Genomic DNA, 16,067 nt, shown 5'->3' on the forward strand with positions numbered 1-16,067 from the left:
CACATTATTGCTACATCTGAATGCCAGCTACCTATTGCACTGCTGGCACGTAGTTGGAGACAAAGGTGCCGCCAGTTTTCCAGCTCGCTGTTGATACAATGCAATACTGGTACAAAATGTCCGTATTCTGTGTTTTTAGTGTTGTATGTTTGTATATGAGTCTTGCGTCGTATGAACATTACGTACATGAGTTTAAAGTGTTCCCGCGAAAGTAGGTACTGAATTAGCTCACGCCAGGATTGCGTTGCGGAGATATTTGTAGCCCATACAATGTTTTATGGCGTCATTTACGACACTTTCTGTTTTTCTTGCCATTGTATGCACGTGAGTAGTGCCGCATGTTGCGCTTGCAAATCATGTTCTCAATGCCATTTTCTTTTGGTACAATTGGTCACCACTACATATCACTCGCATACACACGCCCAAGCAAGTCCGATATCAATCACTGTCCAGAAGTGCATGATGCATTCAACCACGCATAGAACACTGGCACACCAAGAACATGAACTCACGCAAAAACGAGAGGACTATTACACGACTTCGCATTGGACACACCGCTATCACACACAACTACATCATCACAAGAAGCCCGAGACCGAAATGCAACACCTGCAACACTTTCATCACTGTCAAACATCTGCTACTCACATGCCCACAATACCAACACCACAGGACAAACATGCAAACATACTGCAGAGACGCCAACATCCCACTAACACTCACAACACTGCTCGGGGACTTACACCCCGAGCTAACAACACTACTCATCCACTACATACACAACACTGGGCTGATAAATGACCTGTAAATCTCCTCCCCTAGAGCCAAGGACAAAAAAGCCAAAAAAAGCCAAAAAAGAAGCCAAAAAGAAAAAAAAACAGTATTCAAAACAATGAGAATCAAAATAAAAGACCCCAGAATGGCAAAATGGCAAAAAAAAAAAACAAAAAATAATAATAGAAGGGGCAATCCGGCTACCCGGGAGGAGATAGCTAGGAACCCTGTCCCACCCCTCAGCCCACCCTTACGAGCCAAGAAGACGACGGACACTTCAAGACAACGGACGGACCAACAACGAAGACGGACGACAGAACCGGGCCCAAATACAGGACGCTGTGGTGGCCCGTAAGCCACAAATACCATACCATACCATACCAGTGCATCATGCAGCAGAAGAAGCTTCATTGAACACACTCGTCATCATGAACGGCATCTTAGGAGCTTCATGAGTTTGGATCTGTGAACAGTAAGTGGAATGGGAGCATAATGGTACACGCTACCAAACCAGATTTTTTATAAACAAAAACATTACGTTTATTACCGTTTGGAGGTGATTTGTTTTATTTGGTCATTGTGTCAATGTCATGTTTGATCATATAGGTAACGAAAAGCGTACCTATTCAAAACGTTTATTCTTTGTCATGATGTGCCTGCAGGTTGTTTTCGCAGTATCCAATAGCAACCGTGTATGACCAGGCGCCCCTTGGACGCCTTGTCTAGCCACGTCTTCCGGGACTGTGTGATGACTGCCTCTGCAATCTCAAGTGCCAGTTTCTGCCTCCGGCCTATTTCTTTATCAAAGGATGTTGGTAACTGAACGACTAGCTCTGCTCCAAGATTCCAAATCGTTTTACGGTATTTTATGCCTACAAAACGTTAATATTTGCTGGACGCGTTGATGCCCGAATAGGATGACCTTTATTCCTAGATACAGGCATTCAACGTTGAATCAATTACGCTTCTAGCCTTCTGTTTATTGGCTTTACATACTTTTTATTAATATTTATCATGTGTCTAGCCTGCAATTCATTTTACTCACCACCATCGGACGTTACAACTATAAGCTTATAACTACTATATACAACTATAAGCTATAAGCAGCTATTCGCTGACTTGACATATGATATTTTCGCGACGACTCGTTTCGCCCTTCCGCCATGTTAACTAATCATCCGTTACATCTTTATGTCAACAGGTATAGTACAAGTCATCCTTACCGTCGATACCGTAGAAGAATTTGCCGTCGACCACGGAAAACATATTGTGCTTCCCGTTGCTGGTAATTTTTTATTTGTCACTTAGGTGACAGTTACTATAGTTCGTTTTCTTTTTAAAGTTCGGCCCTGACTGTAAACATCTTTTTGAACACAGCACGAGAATTACTGAGAAAATTGGTTAGCGCCCATTGATACCGTTGTGTTAAACGCGGTGCGATTTATTAATTAGTTCAGTTATCACTCCTGACAAATCGTCTATCCCTGTGGGGTTGTAAATATGAGCAAATACGAGCTGAGGGGTCTGGGAAATAGGAGCCAGAAAGAAATAACTTTGATAAAGTTTTTCATCAGTGAAATTCAACGTGCGACAACCATTTTCCTCTTCTTAGTAATTCAGCTAGCAATTCTCGTGCTGTGTTCGAAGAGACGTTTACAGTGAGGGTCGAACTTAGGACGAACTATGGCACCTATCAGCAGATATACGTTCATAATGCAACAAGGGAACGAAAAGCGTGTTCAAAACTTTAACTCATTGTCCTTATGTGCCTGCAGGTTGTTTTCGCAGTATCCAATGGCAACCGTGTATGACCAAGCGCCGCTTGGACGCCTGGACGCCTCGCCCAGCCACGTCTTCCGGGACTGTGTGATGACTGCCTCTGCACTCACAAGTGCCAGTTTCTGCCTCCGGCTTATTTCTTTATCAAAGGATGTTGGTAACTGAACGACCAGCTCTGCTCCAGGATTCCAAATCGTTTTACGGTACCTTGTCCATCACCATCAAGAGATCAACATTTTTGCAGGCACTTACGTACGGCTGGTATGTATTCATATTTGATTGTCAGCACGTTGTAGAATGCTTTACATTTTGTGTGATCATTTACTGTCCTCTTTCCTACACAATGCCAACAACAATGATGTTTGTCATCGTTTGCATGCATCTATTGGGATTGATGTTTGCGTTTACTGACAGACGCTTGTCAACATTTTCAGTATTGTCCGGCGCGATGCTGAATGCGACCTGTTATCTGTTGGATCTACTCTGTGAGCCCAGACCCCAGTGCAAGTGAGTTTTTTGTCACACCAGTGCCGGATCACTCTGTAATATGTGCAAGAGCCTGTGACTTTGTTTGCTTGGCTAACTAAATGCATACCTACGGAAAACCCTTCCAACGTTGCTTTGGTTTTTAGTAATTTACTGTACTTTTAAAGCAGTGCCTACACATATCAATCAAATACATTCTAAATACCTTAATATGGTCCTTTCCATAACCATCTAACCGAATTCCCGGTATTACTTTTTTCTGAAACCTTCTCCCTTGCTGGCAGTGGCACTGTTCAACTACAGCGCTGGACGTCGTCTACTTTTTGCTAGAAACAAATGTCATCACCCGTCCATGAACTTCGGGCTGCTCACAACTATATTGCCTTGGCAAGTTCTTTAAGACTTAATAGGTACTGGACTTGGGCTGCGAAAGCTAATGACAATTTGGGCAGCTTGATATTGCAATGGCTATGGTGCGAAGGTCCAATATGGCGAACAGCTCGACTATTCACCATTGTCAACGCTTATGATAGCTAAATATCATTTTGCTTGGTGTACATTCACGTCTCGTTTCCTTGCTCCATTTGTACCTCACCGGTCTTCCGTCACACAGGCTTCGGCTGCAGCACAAGCCACATTCATCGGCCCAATCATCAGTTATTCATCCTGCAAGTTTTAAGTCACTTCGTTGTGACCCGGACATCGTCATCTTTCAACGACTTCAAATGACATTTCATTCATCATCGTCGATCAGACTCATCATGTAAAGACACTTCCATAATGCTATCTGCCATCTACGTTTGTGCAGGAAGCAAATATCAGGTTGTTATTAGCTGCGGGCTACTCAGTACCGACTGAACTACTGGCAGTAGTGTGCGAGCACCTAATACTTGTATTGTGATACCAAAGCTAAAACAGATGATAGCTTAGCGTATAGCGCCCTACCGCTTTCCACACACACATAAACAAAACTTGACTTTGGGCATTAGCACCATGGCAGGATAAACAGGCAGTTTGGCTGTTTTTCACTGCTTTCATTGGCAGGTGTTAATGCTCATTCCCGTTTCATGTGATGTTAGAACAGCCCTTCACCATAGTCCTGTTTTCTCCTTCGCTGTTTTCCATAGACATCAGATGCGACATGCACCCCAACGATCGGTCAGGCGCATCACCGTCAATCCGGTCGCCTGTCAATCATTTCGTAATCACCGTCAGTCTTCGACATCGGCCAACACACTTATCCACATTATCGCCTTACTTTTGATCTTATCAATATGCAAGAATGAGTGCAAAATGCATTGCAATATTGTATCAGTTGATGTTGTATCGCAATGACAACGTATCCTCACCTCACATTTGTTGTGCATACTTGATCACGAATGCTAGTTGTTATACACAGATTCACATGGTGAAGTTTTACTCCGTTGGCGTTTTCTTTCCATTCTTGTAGTCGATCAAGAGCGATTGCAGTTGTACATGCGGCCTTACACATGCGTCCCTACATGTTAGCTGATTGATATGTTGGACACATTCCTGTGATTCCTGAGTGTGGTTCCTGTGACTCCAAGTAGTTCTGCATTGGTATTGCTTCACTTATGTTGTACCCAAACATCGTTTCTAGTTTTGTCTTAGCTTGCAGCTGTATGCCATGAACACACAGGGTACTGCGCATCTTTATCGTGACATTACTGTAGTTTTGTCGCCTTCGCGGATGATTAGGACCATGAGCTCAGTTGCAGATGCGTCCAGCAGCCACCGACATTCTACACTTAGTCCTATTATCGGTTCTTATCCACATACCAACATGATTTGAACATTTCACACGTTTAGTGATGAAATGAACAGGTATCATCTACTACATTATATTTTCATGTAAAGCACACTACAGTCTGTGAAAAAAGAAAACTATTTGGAGCAACAATCATGCCTTAGACAGTATAGTTGCCATAGATATTACGTTGTGCAGCGGGCAGGCCGGTGCACGAAATGGCGAGTGTGAATGCAGGAATGCGTGTGAAAAACTGTCTAGGTGTGGAGTGGCTGGTTTGTCTTCCGTTACGTTGTAACGGGCTCTTGACGTAGTCTTTTTTTAGTGAAACTAATCATCTTTCGTACTTGAATTAACGTAATTGAAATTTGGCTATCACATTTGGAGCCAACTTATTTGCTGATTGCGTCAAGGGCGGGCAGCGCGGTGCGTGGATGCCTTTTGGTAAAGCTCACGTCCTAATATACTATCCTGCCCTTACCAAGCGTGCATCCATGTTTCCTCCATCCGGCTCCTCGTGCCGCTGCCTGGAATATTAGCCTACGGCTAATATACCAAGAGATGGAAAACTCTTCATCACTTTGGATGCCTTATCTGTCACGGTTATAGGGGAAGACGGAGGAACACCGACCCCCTTAACCTTTCAGGATCTAGTCACGTAATTTTTGGCCACATGGTCAATCTCTCAGTTTCATTGGATTGTCGCATCAATTTTACAAAGATATCAACTAATTGTTTTCTTGTAGTTTCATTCATAATTGCATTACTACACATTTAGTAATGTTTACATTTTGGGGGTAACACCGCCCATTGGGTAACAACGCCCGAGCTCATCAGACAAATATTATTCGCAGATTGCTGAACTATTAAATTTTCCTTCTTATCGTACATTTCGAGGCGTTATTACGAGCGAGCGAGCGAAGCGAAGTCTTTTCAATATAACGGAAAAATCTCAGTATGAGCGGCCCGGCCCGGCCCGGCCTGTAACGCTTTTGAGAGGCATATATCTCAGCAACCGCTGGACCGATTGGCCTGCGGTCTTTTTTTTTTTTTTTGCTGGGTAACCCCATCCCTTCTACCCCGTAATTGACTACTTTTGATACAACTCAGTGACCGTCGTGGCACGTGCCACGTGAAAAGTGTTCAGGCTGTTTTGCAAAAGTCGTGATTTTGAGAGGCTCATATCTCAGCAGCCACCAGCAGCCACCTCCCCTCCCTCGCCGCGCCGGCGGGTCGGCCATCCGCGGCTTGCCGCCCGCCGGCTGCTGGCCGGTCAGCTGGCCGGTCAGCTGGTCGCCCGCGGCTGTCGGTGCAGTGCGGGATGCCTACTTGCGGGGGGCCGTCGTGGCGGCGGCCCGGGTGGACTGGGCGAGCAGTGAGTTGGGGAGCGCTGCGCTGTCGGTGCTCTAGTTTGTATTGCGTTCGCATGATACGGCTTGAGCCAATACAGAGTGAACTGATTGAGCTGAGCAAGTCTTTATATACATTGAAAAGTAAAGCACTTTTTACTGCATCTACGGTGAGATGCTAGATAAAATTTATGGTCTACCTAATGGTACCCATTACTTAACAATTAAGTGAATCATTTCGTCGCTAAACTCTCGTAAATTCGTATGTCCGCCTCACTATGGAGTTTGGACCGTAACGTATGGCCTTTGCTCAGACAGTATACGAACAGGTGACGGGGATACCTCCCATAGAAGGATGCGACACGATTTTACTGCTAAATAGCGGCCGGCCGCCGTGGGGACGTTTTTGTACGACTTATATCTCGGCAACCACTGGGCTGATACACGTGCGGTTTTTTGTGTGGGGTAGCTTTTTCCCTTCTTTCACATAGTGTGCTACTCTCGATGCATATGGGTGACCCCTAACGCACGTTCCACGTGCAAAGCCAAGAGGTGCCTGTTTTGTAATAAGCGCAATAGCTCGCGGTAATTACTGGGCCGATTGCGCTAAAACTTGGCATGGAGGTAGACACTTTCCAGGCGATGCATTTCCATGTGTCTTGGTAGGGGTGCAACTGCACGTGCGCACGTGCAGGGTGACGCTTCCAGATCTCGAGAACGGCTGGACCGATTGTGTTCAAATTTGGCATAACGCTTGATACCGATCAGTAGGTTGCAGTCATTTAGTATGTATTTCCATGTGCCACGATTGGGGTGCAACTGCACGTGCGCACGTGCAGGGTGACGCTTCCAGATCTCGAGAACGGCCGGGCCGATTGAGTTCAAATTTGGTACACCGCTAGAGACCGATTAGTAGGGTGCCGTGCGCAAGTCAGTTTGGACCCATCTTGCACGTGCGCACGTGCAGGGTGACGCTTCCAGATCTCAAGAACGGCTGGACCGATTGCACTCAAATTCGGCAAACATCTAGAGATCGATCAGTAGGGTGCCGTGCACAAGTCAGTTAGTATGTATTTCCATGTGTCACGGTTGAGATGCAACTGCACGTGCGCACGTGGAGGGGTCGTTTCAAGATCTTGAAAACGGCTGGGCCGATTGAGCTCGAATTTGGTACACCGCTAGAGACCGGCGAATAGGGTCCCATGCACAATGCAATTGGACACAGCTTGCACGTGCCTACGTGCAGGGTGTCGCTTCCAGATCTCGAAAACGGCCGGGTCGATTGCACTCAAATTTGGCACACCGCTAGAGACCGGTTAGTTGAGTGCAGTGCACGTCAGTTCGTAGCACACCCACTCCGATCTGCACGTGCAAGGCTCGTCCTCTCGTTTCGCGGCGGGCGTTTTTGCTGCGTTTACAAAGGTGTTTGCTCAAACAACCTGCGGTCCCGCGATGCGGAGCCCAGCATCGCAGATGCTGGTAACCGCAGGTTGTTTGAAAAGACAAACACTATTCGTTAGAATTGTGTTTTTCTATTGAAAAACAACCGGAGCGGTCCTTCTCCGGGCTATGTTTTGCAAGTCTGGCCGCGAATTGGGGCAACTTGGGTGGGGCCTAGACGAAATGTACAATCTTCGTAAAAAGTTCAGTGTATGGGCTCCCGCAGGCGATCTACCTGATGGCACCGGTCGCTACTCGCTTAAAACCTCGTGGCACGTGGCACGTGCGATTTCATTTTCTCCATGTTAAGTCAACGGGGTTTTGGACACTTTTTGCGCGATCGCCAATGGTGGGAAAACGGGCCAAGGAAGAGGTGGTTTTCTTCCCAGCATTTTATGGCAAACACGTTTGGGTACACGCTAGTGTGCGCCGTATACCCCTCAGAACTTCGTAACGTGTCTTTGCACGAGGTCAAAGTTGAACTTTTTTCGCTCCCCATGTTAAGTCAATGGGCGTTTTTGCAGAGACTTTTTCATTCGCTCATTGTACAAAATTATATGATACGATTTTGTTTAAACTTCCAGGACTTGTTGAGAAAAGACCATAGAACATGTTGTTATGCTTCTTTAAGCTGTGCAAATTCGTTTGTTCTTTTTAGGCTCGTTTAAAAATGAAAAATTTTAACATGGAAAGTCAATGGGAGCGTGTTTGCTGCTTAATAACTTTTTACAGTTGAGATATATTTAAGTGAAAAGTTGATAGGTTATACAACTTTTGATGCTCTTTCCAGTGATATCTAGAAAGTTATTGCACGTTGTGCCGTTTTTGAGGAATTTGGTAAAAAAGCACGACTTTACCGAGATTTGAGCTCAGACCTATATATGGTCTTGGCTCAGACAGTATACGAACAGGTGACAGGGATACCTCCCATTGAAGGATGCGATTTAATACTAAACATTAGCAGCCGGCCGCCGTGGGGACGTTTTTGTACGACTTATATCTCCGCAGCCACTGGACCAATACACTTGCGGTTTTTTGTGTGGGGTAGCGTATACCCTTCTTAGAAGTATTTTACTATGGACGATGCATGCGAGTGACCCCTACTGCACGTGACACGTGTAATACGGACAGGTGTCAGTTTTGTAATAAGTGCAATAACTCGGTAATTACTGGGCCAATTGCGCTGAAACTTGGCATGCAGGTAGTCACCTACCAGGCGATCCATTTTCATGTGCCACGGTAGGGGTGCCGCTGCACGTGCGCACGTGCAGGGTGACGCTTCCAGATCTCGTGACCGGCCGGGCCGATTGAGTTCAAATTTGGCACACCGTCAGAGACCGCGTAGTAGGGTGCCTTGCACAGATCAGTTGGGTCCCAGGTTGCACGTGCGCACGTGCAGGGTGACGCTTCCAGATCTCAGGAACGGCCGGGCCGATTGCATTCAAATTTGGCACACCTTTAGAGACCGATCAGTAGGGTGCCGTGCGCAAGTCAGTTAGTATGTATTTTCATGGGTCACGGTTGGGATGCAGCTGCACGTGCGCACGTGCAGGGTGACACTTTCAGATCTCGAGAACGGCCGGGCCGATTGAGCTCAAATTTGGTACACCGCTAGAGACCGGCGAATAGGGTGCCGTGCAAAAGTCAGATGGGACCATTTTGCACGTGTGCACGTGCAGGGTGTCGCTTCCAGATCTCGAAAAAGGCCGGGTCGATTGCACTCAAATTTGGCACACCGCTAGAGACCGCTTAGCAGAGTGCAGTGCACGTCATTTCGTAGCACACCCATTCCGGTCTGCACGTGCAAGGCTCATCCTCTCGTTTGGCGGCGGGCGCTTTTGCGACGTTACAGAGGTGCTTGCTCAAACAACCTGCGGTCCCGCGATGCGGAGCCCAGCATCGCAGATGCTGGTAACCGCAGGTTGTTTGAAAAGACAAACACTATTCGTTAGAATTGTGTTTTTCTATTGAAAAACAACCGGAGCGGTCGTTCTCCGGGCTATGTTTTGCAAGTCTGGCCGCGAATTGGGGCAACTTGGGTGGGGCCTAGACGAATCGCTCAATCTTCGTAAAAATTTCAGGGTATGGGTTCCTGCAGGCGATCTACCTGATGGCACCGGTCGCTACTCGCTTAAAACCTCGTGGCACGTGGCACGTGCGATTCCATTTTCCCCATGTTAAGTCAACGGGGTTTTGGACACTTTTTGCGCGATCGCCAATGGCGGGAAAACGAGCCAAGGAAGAGGTGGTTTTCTTCCCAGCATTTTATGGCAAACACGTTTGGGTACACGCTAGTGTGCGCCGTATACCCCTCAGAACTTCGTAACGTGTCTTTGCACGAGGTCAAAGTTGAACTTTTTTCGCTCCCCATGTTAAATCAATGGGCGTTTTTGCAGAGACATTTTTATTCGCTCATTGTACAAAATTATATGATACGATTTTGTTTAAACTTCCAGGACTTGTTGAGAAAAGACCATAGAACATGTTGTTATGCTTCTTTAAGCTGTGCAAATTCGTTTGTTCTTTTTAAGCTCGTTTAAAAATGAAAAATTTTAACATTGAAAGTCAATGGGAGCGTCTTTGGTGCTTAATAACTTTTTACCGTTGAGATATATTTAAGTGAAAAGTTGATAGGTTATACAACTTTTGATGCTCTTTCCAATGATATATAGAACGTTATTGCACGTTGTGCCGTTTTTGAGGAATTTGGTAAAAAAGCACGACTTTACCGAGATTTGAGCTCAGACCTATACATGGTCTTGGCTCAGACAGTATACGAACAGGTGACAGGGATACCTCCCATTGAAGGATGCGATTTAATACTAAACATTAGCAGCCGGCCGCCGTGGGGACGTTTTTGTACGACTAATATCTCCGCAGCCACTGGACCAATACACTTGCGGTTTTTTGAGTGGGGTAGCGTATACCCTTCTTAGAAGTATTTTACTATGGACGATGCATGCGGGTGACCCCTACTGCACGTGACACGTGTAATACGGAGAGGTGTCAGTTTTGTAATAAGTGCAATAACTCGGCAATTACTGGGCCGATTGCGCTGAAACTTGGCATGGAGGTAGTCACCTACCAGGCGATCCATTTTCATGTGCCACGGTAGGGGTGCCGGTGCACGTGCGCACGTGCAGGGTGACGCTTCCAGATCTCGTGACCGGCCGGGTAACCGCAGGTTGTTTGAAAAGACAAACACTATTCGTTAGAATTGTGTTTTTCTATTGAAAAACAACCGGAGCGGTCCTTCTCCGGGCTATGTTTTGCAAGTCTGGCAGCGAATTGGGGCAACTTGATTCCAGCCTAGACGAATCGCTCAATCTTCGTAAAAATTTCAGGGTATGGGCTCCCGCAGGCGATCTACCTGATGGCACCGGTCGCTACTCGCTTAAAACCTCGTGGCACGTGGCACGTGCGATTCCATTTTCCCCATGTTAAGTCAACGGGGTTTTGGACACTTTTTGCGCGATCGCCAATGGCGGGAAAACGAGCCAAGGAAGAGGTGGTTTTCTTCCCAGCATTTTATGGCAAACACGTTTGGGTACACGCTAGTGTGCGCCGTATACCCCTCAGAACTTCGTAACGTGTCTTTGCACGAGGTCAAAGTTGAACTTTTTTCGCTCCCCATGTTAAGTCAATGGGCGTTTTTGCAGACTTTTTCATTCGCTCATTGTACAAAATTATATGATACGATTTTGTTTAAACTTTCAGGACTTGTTGAGAAAAGACCATAGAACATGTTGTTATGCTTCTTTAAGCTGTGCAAATTCGTTTGTTGTCTTTAGGCTTCTTTAAAAATGAAAAATTTTAACATGGAAAGTGAATGGGAGCGTCTTTGCTGCTTAATAACTTTTTACAGTTGAGATATATTTAAGTGAAAAGTTGATAGGTTATACAACTTTTGATGCTCTTTCCAATGATATACAGAGCGTTATTGCACGTTGTGCCGTTTTTGAGAAATTTAGTAAAAAAGCACGACATTACCGAGATTTGAGCTCACACCTATATATGGTCCTGCTCAGACAGTATACGAACAGGTGACGGGGATACCTCCCATTGAAGGATGCGATTTAATGCTAAATATTAGCGGCCGGCCTCCGTGGGGACGTTTTTGTACGACTTATATCTCCGCAACCAGGGGACCGATACACTTGCGGTTTTTTGTGTGGGGTAGCGTATACCCTTCTTAGAAGTATTTACTATGGATGATGCATGCGGGTGACCACTACTGCACGTGACACGTGTAAAACGGAGAGGTGTCAGTTTTGTAATGTGCAATAACTCGGTAATTACTGGGCCGATTGCGCTGAAACTGGGCATGGAGGTAGTCATCTACTAGGCGATCCATTTTCATGTGCCATGGTAGGGGTGCCGCTGCACGTGCGCACGTGCAGGGTGACGCTTCCAGATCTCGTGACCGGCCGGGCCGATTTAGTTCAAATTTGGTACACCGCTAGAGACCGAAAACAGCACAAGCCAGGAATACTGAAATGGTGCAATCAGTGAGGAGACAAGTCCTGCTTACACCACCGGCGATCACGTGGCACACGTGCAAATTTGGGCACCTCCGTTGCGGATATATTTTATAGTGAAATATTCAAATGTACATAACTTTGTCAGTTTAAGTCCGATTGGACTAGAATTTGGTGGGTTGATGAATTGTTAAGCGACATGAACGAATGCGGCACGTTTGTTGCAGTGCGCCACGTTTGTCTCAAAGCGCCATTTTTGCCACAAAGTGCAGAATGTGCGTTATTTTGTCGAAAATTGGACGATTAGGATGCGCTGTAATTAAGCGATGGCTGCTTAAACGGTAGATATGAATGCACCACATTTGCCGCAGGGCGCCATATTTGTCTTAATGCGTCAGTGTTTGCGTTTTGCCTACGGCGGGCGTTTTTGCGGCGGTGTTTGCGTTTTTTCGGTGTTTGCGTTTCGCGGCGGGCGGCCGTTTTTGCGTTTTTTGCGGTGTTTTTGTTTGGCGGCGGGCGGCCGTTTTTTGCGGCGTTTTGCGGTTGGCGGCGGGCGGGCATGCGTTGCGGGCGTTTTTTGCGGCGGTGTTTGCGTTTTTTGCGTTTTTTGTGTTTGGCGGCGGGCGGGCGGGCGATGCGGGTGTTTTGCGGTGTTTGCGTTTGGCGGCGGGCGGCCGTTTTAGCGGCGGTTTGCGGCGGGCGGCCGTTTTTTGCGGCGTTTTGTAGTTTGCGGCGGGCGGCCGTTTTTTGCGGGGTTTTGCGGTCGCCGGCGGCCGGGCGTTATTTGCGGTGTTGCGGTTTTAGGCGGGCGGCCGCGTTTTGCGACGTTTTGCCTTTGGCGGCGGGCGATGCGGGCGATTTTTTTGTGGCGGTGGTATTTGCGTTTTTTGCGGTGTTTGCGTTTTGCGGCGGACGGGCGTTTTTGCGGCTTTTTTGCGTTTTTTTCTGTAACCGCAGGTTGTTTGAAAAGACAAACACTATTCGTTAGAATTGTGTTTTTCTATTGAAAAACAACCGGAGCGGTCCTTCTCCGGGCTATGTTTTGCAAGTCTGGCCGCGAATTGGGGCAACTTGGGTGGGGCCTAGACGAAATGTACAATCTTCGTAAAAAGTTCAGTGTATGGGCTCCCGCAGGCGATCTACCTGATGGCACCGGTCGCTACTCGCTTAAAACCTCGTGGCACGTGGCACGTGCGATTTCATTTTCTCCATGTTAAGTCAACGGGGTTTTGGACACTTTTTGCGCGATCGCCAATGGTGGGAAAACGGGCCAAGGAAGAGGTGGTTTTCTTCCCAGCATTTTATGGCAAACACGTTTGGGTACACGCTAGTGTGCGCCGTATACCCCTCAGAACTTCGTAACGTGTCTTTGCACGAGGTCAAAGTTGAACTTTTTTCGCTCCCCATGTTAAGTCAATGGGCGTTTTTGCAGAGACTTTTTCATTCGCTCATTGTACAAAATTATATGATACGATTTTGTTTAAACTTCCAGGACTTGTTGAGAAAAGACCATAGAACATGTTGTTATGCTTCTTTAAGCTGTGCAAATTCGTTTGTTCTTTTTAGGCTCGTTTAAAAATGAAAAATTTTAACATGGAAAGTCAATGGGAGCGTGTTTGCTGCTTAATAACTTTTTACAGTTGAGATATATTTAAGTGAAAAGTTGATAGGTTATACAACTTTTGATGCTCTTTCCAGTGATATCTAGAAAGTTATTGCACGTTGTGCCGTTTTTGAGGAATTTGGTAAAAAAGCACGACTTTACCGAGATTTGAGCTCAGACCTATATATGGTCTTGGCTCAGACAGTATACGAACAGGTGACAGGGATACCTCCCATTGAAGGATGCGATTTAATACTAAACATTAGCAGCCGGCCGCCGTGGGGACGTTTTTGTACGACTTATATCTCCGCAGCCACTGGACCAATACACTTGCGGTTTTTTGTGTGGGGTAGCGTATACCCTTCTTAGAAGTATTTTACTATGGACGATGCATGCGAGTGACCCCTACTGCACGTGACACGTGTAATACGGACAGGTGTCAGTTTTGTAATAAGTGCAATAACTCGGTAATTACTGGGCCAATTGCGCTGAAACTTGGCATGCAGGTAGTCACCTACCAGGCGATCCATTTTCATGTGCCACGGTAGGGGTGCCGCTGCACGTGCGCACGTGCAGGGTGACGCTTCCAGATCTCGTGACCGGCCGGGCCGATTGAGTTCAAATTTGGCACACCGTCAGAGACCGCGTAGTAGGGTGCCTTGCACAGATCAGTTGGGTCCCAGGTTGCACGTGCGCACGTGCAGGGTGACGCTTCCAGATCTCAGGAACGGCCGGGCCGATTGCATTCAAATTTGGCACACCTTTAGAGACCGATCAGTAGGGTGCCGTGCGCAAGTCAGTTAGTATGTATTTTCATGGGTCACGGTTGGGATGCAGCTGCACGTGCGCACGTGCAGGGTGACACTTTCAGATCTCGAGAACGGCCGGGCCGATTGAGCTCAAATTTGGTACACCGCTAGAGACCGGCGAATAGGGTGCCGTGCAAAAGTCAGATGGGACCATTTTGCACGTGTGCACGTGCAGGGTGTCGCTTCCAGATCTCGAAAAAGGCCGGGTCGATTGCACTCAAATTTGGCACACCGCTAGAGACCGCTTAGCAGAGTGCAGTGCACGTCATTTCGTAGCACACCCATTCCGGTCTGCACGTGCAAGGCTCATCCTCTCGTTTGGCGGCGGGCGCTTTTGCGACGTTACAGAGGTGCTTGCTCAAACAACCTGCGGTCCCGCGATGCGGAGCCCAGCATCGCAGATGCTGGTAACCGCAGGTTGTTTGAAAAGACAAACACTATTCGTTAGAATTGTGTTTTTCTATTGAAAAACAACCGGAGCGGTCGTTGTCCGGGCTATGTTTTGCAAGTCTGGCAGCGAATTGGGGCAACTTGGTAGGGGCCTAGACGAAATGTACAATCTTCGTAAAAAGTTCAGTGTATGGGCTCCCGGAGGCGATCTACCTTATGGCACCGGTCGCTACTCGCTTAAAACCTCGTGGCACGTGGCACGTGCGATTCCATTTTCCCCATGTTAAGTCAACGGGGTTTTGGACACTTTTTGCGCCATCGGGAATGGCGGAAAAACGAGCCAAGAAAGGGGTGGTTTTCATCCCAGCATTTTATGGCAAACACGTTTGGGTACACGCTAGTGTGCGCTGTATACCCCTCAGAATCTCGGAACGTGTCTTTGCACGAGGTCAAAGTTGGAATTTTGCTGTGTCCCATGTTAAGTTAATGGACGGCGAAATCGAGACTTTGCAGAGACATTTTCATTTGATCTTTGTACAAAATTTTAGAGATAGATTTCGCCCAAACTCTTATATCTTGTAGAGGAAAGAGCATAGTACTTGCTGGTATGCTTCGTTAAGGTGGCAAAACTCATTTTTTCTTTTAAAGTTAATTTGAAATTTAAAATTTTTAACATGGAAAGTCAATGGGAGCGTCTTTATTCCTCTATAACTTTTATCTTTAGTAAGATATATAGGTGAAATGTTAATATAATATGCAACTTTTGATACTCTTTCCACTGATGCATAGGACGTCACTGCACGATGTGCCGTTTTTAAGAAAAGCTGTAAAAAATCAGGGCTCGACTGTGACTTGAACCCAACCACATTAGAGTATACGAACAGGTGACGGGGATACCTCCCGTGTGCGGATGCGACACTGATTATTGCAAAATATTAGCATTCGGCCGCCTTGGGGGCGCCTTGCAAAGCTTCTATCTCCACAACTACTTGACCAATTCACTCGCGGTCTTTTGTGTGGGATAGCTTCTTCCTTTCTTACACGTAGTGTGCTATTCTCGATGCGTATGGGTGACCCCTAATGCACGTGCCACGTGCAAAACGATGAGAAGTCAGTTCAGTAACAAGTCTAATAACTCTGTAGTTAGTTTGCCGATTGCGCTGGTACTTTGCATGGATGTTGGCACGCACC

At 46.7% G+C, this 16,067-nt stretch overlaps 1 long non-coding RNA gene across 2 annotated transcripts; it reads left to right on the forward strand.

The window, feature by feature from the left end:
• Positions 1-8: 8 nt before the first annotated feature.
• LOC122376156 lies at positions 9-5,686 on the forward strand. 2 transcript variants are annotated; one of them, XR_006255545.1, is made up of 4 exons: positions 9-2,059; positions 2,550-3,060; positions 3,324-3,449; positions 3,653-5,686. It is a non-coding gene; the product is annotated as an uncharacterized LOC122376156 (long non-coding RNA). The 2 variants fall into 2 exon arrangements; XR_006255544.1 differs by having other exon boundaries at positions 3,324-5,686.
• Positions 5,687-16,067: the final 10,381 nt, after the last annotated feature.

Source organism: Amphibalanus amphitrite, unplaced genomic scaffold (genome assembly GCF_019059575.1).
Source record: "Amphibalanus amphitrite isolate SeventyFive unplaced genomic scaffold, NRLGWU_Aamphi_draft 002034F_arrow, whole genome shotgun sequence".
NCBI lineage: Eukaryota > Metazoa > Arthropoda > Thecostraca > Balanomorpha > Balanidae > Amphibalanus > Amphibalanus amphitrite.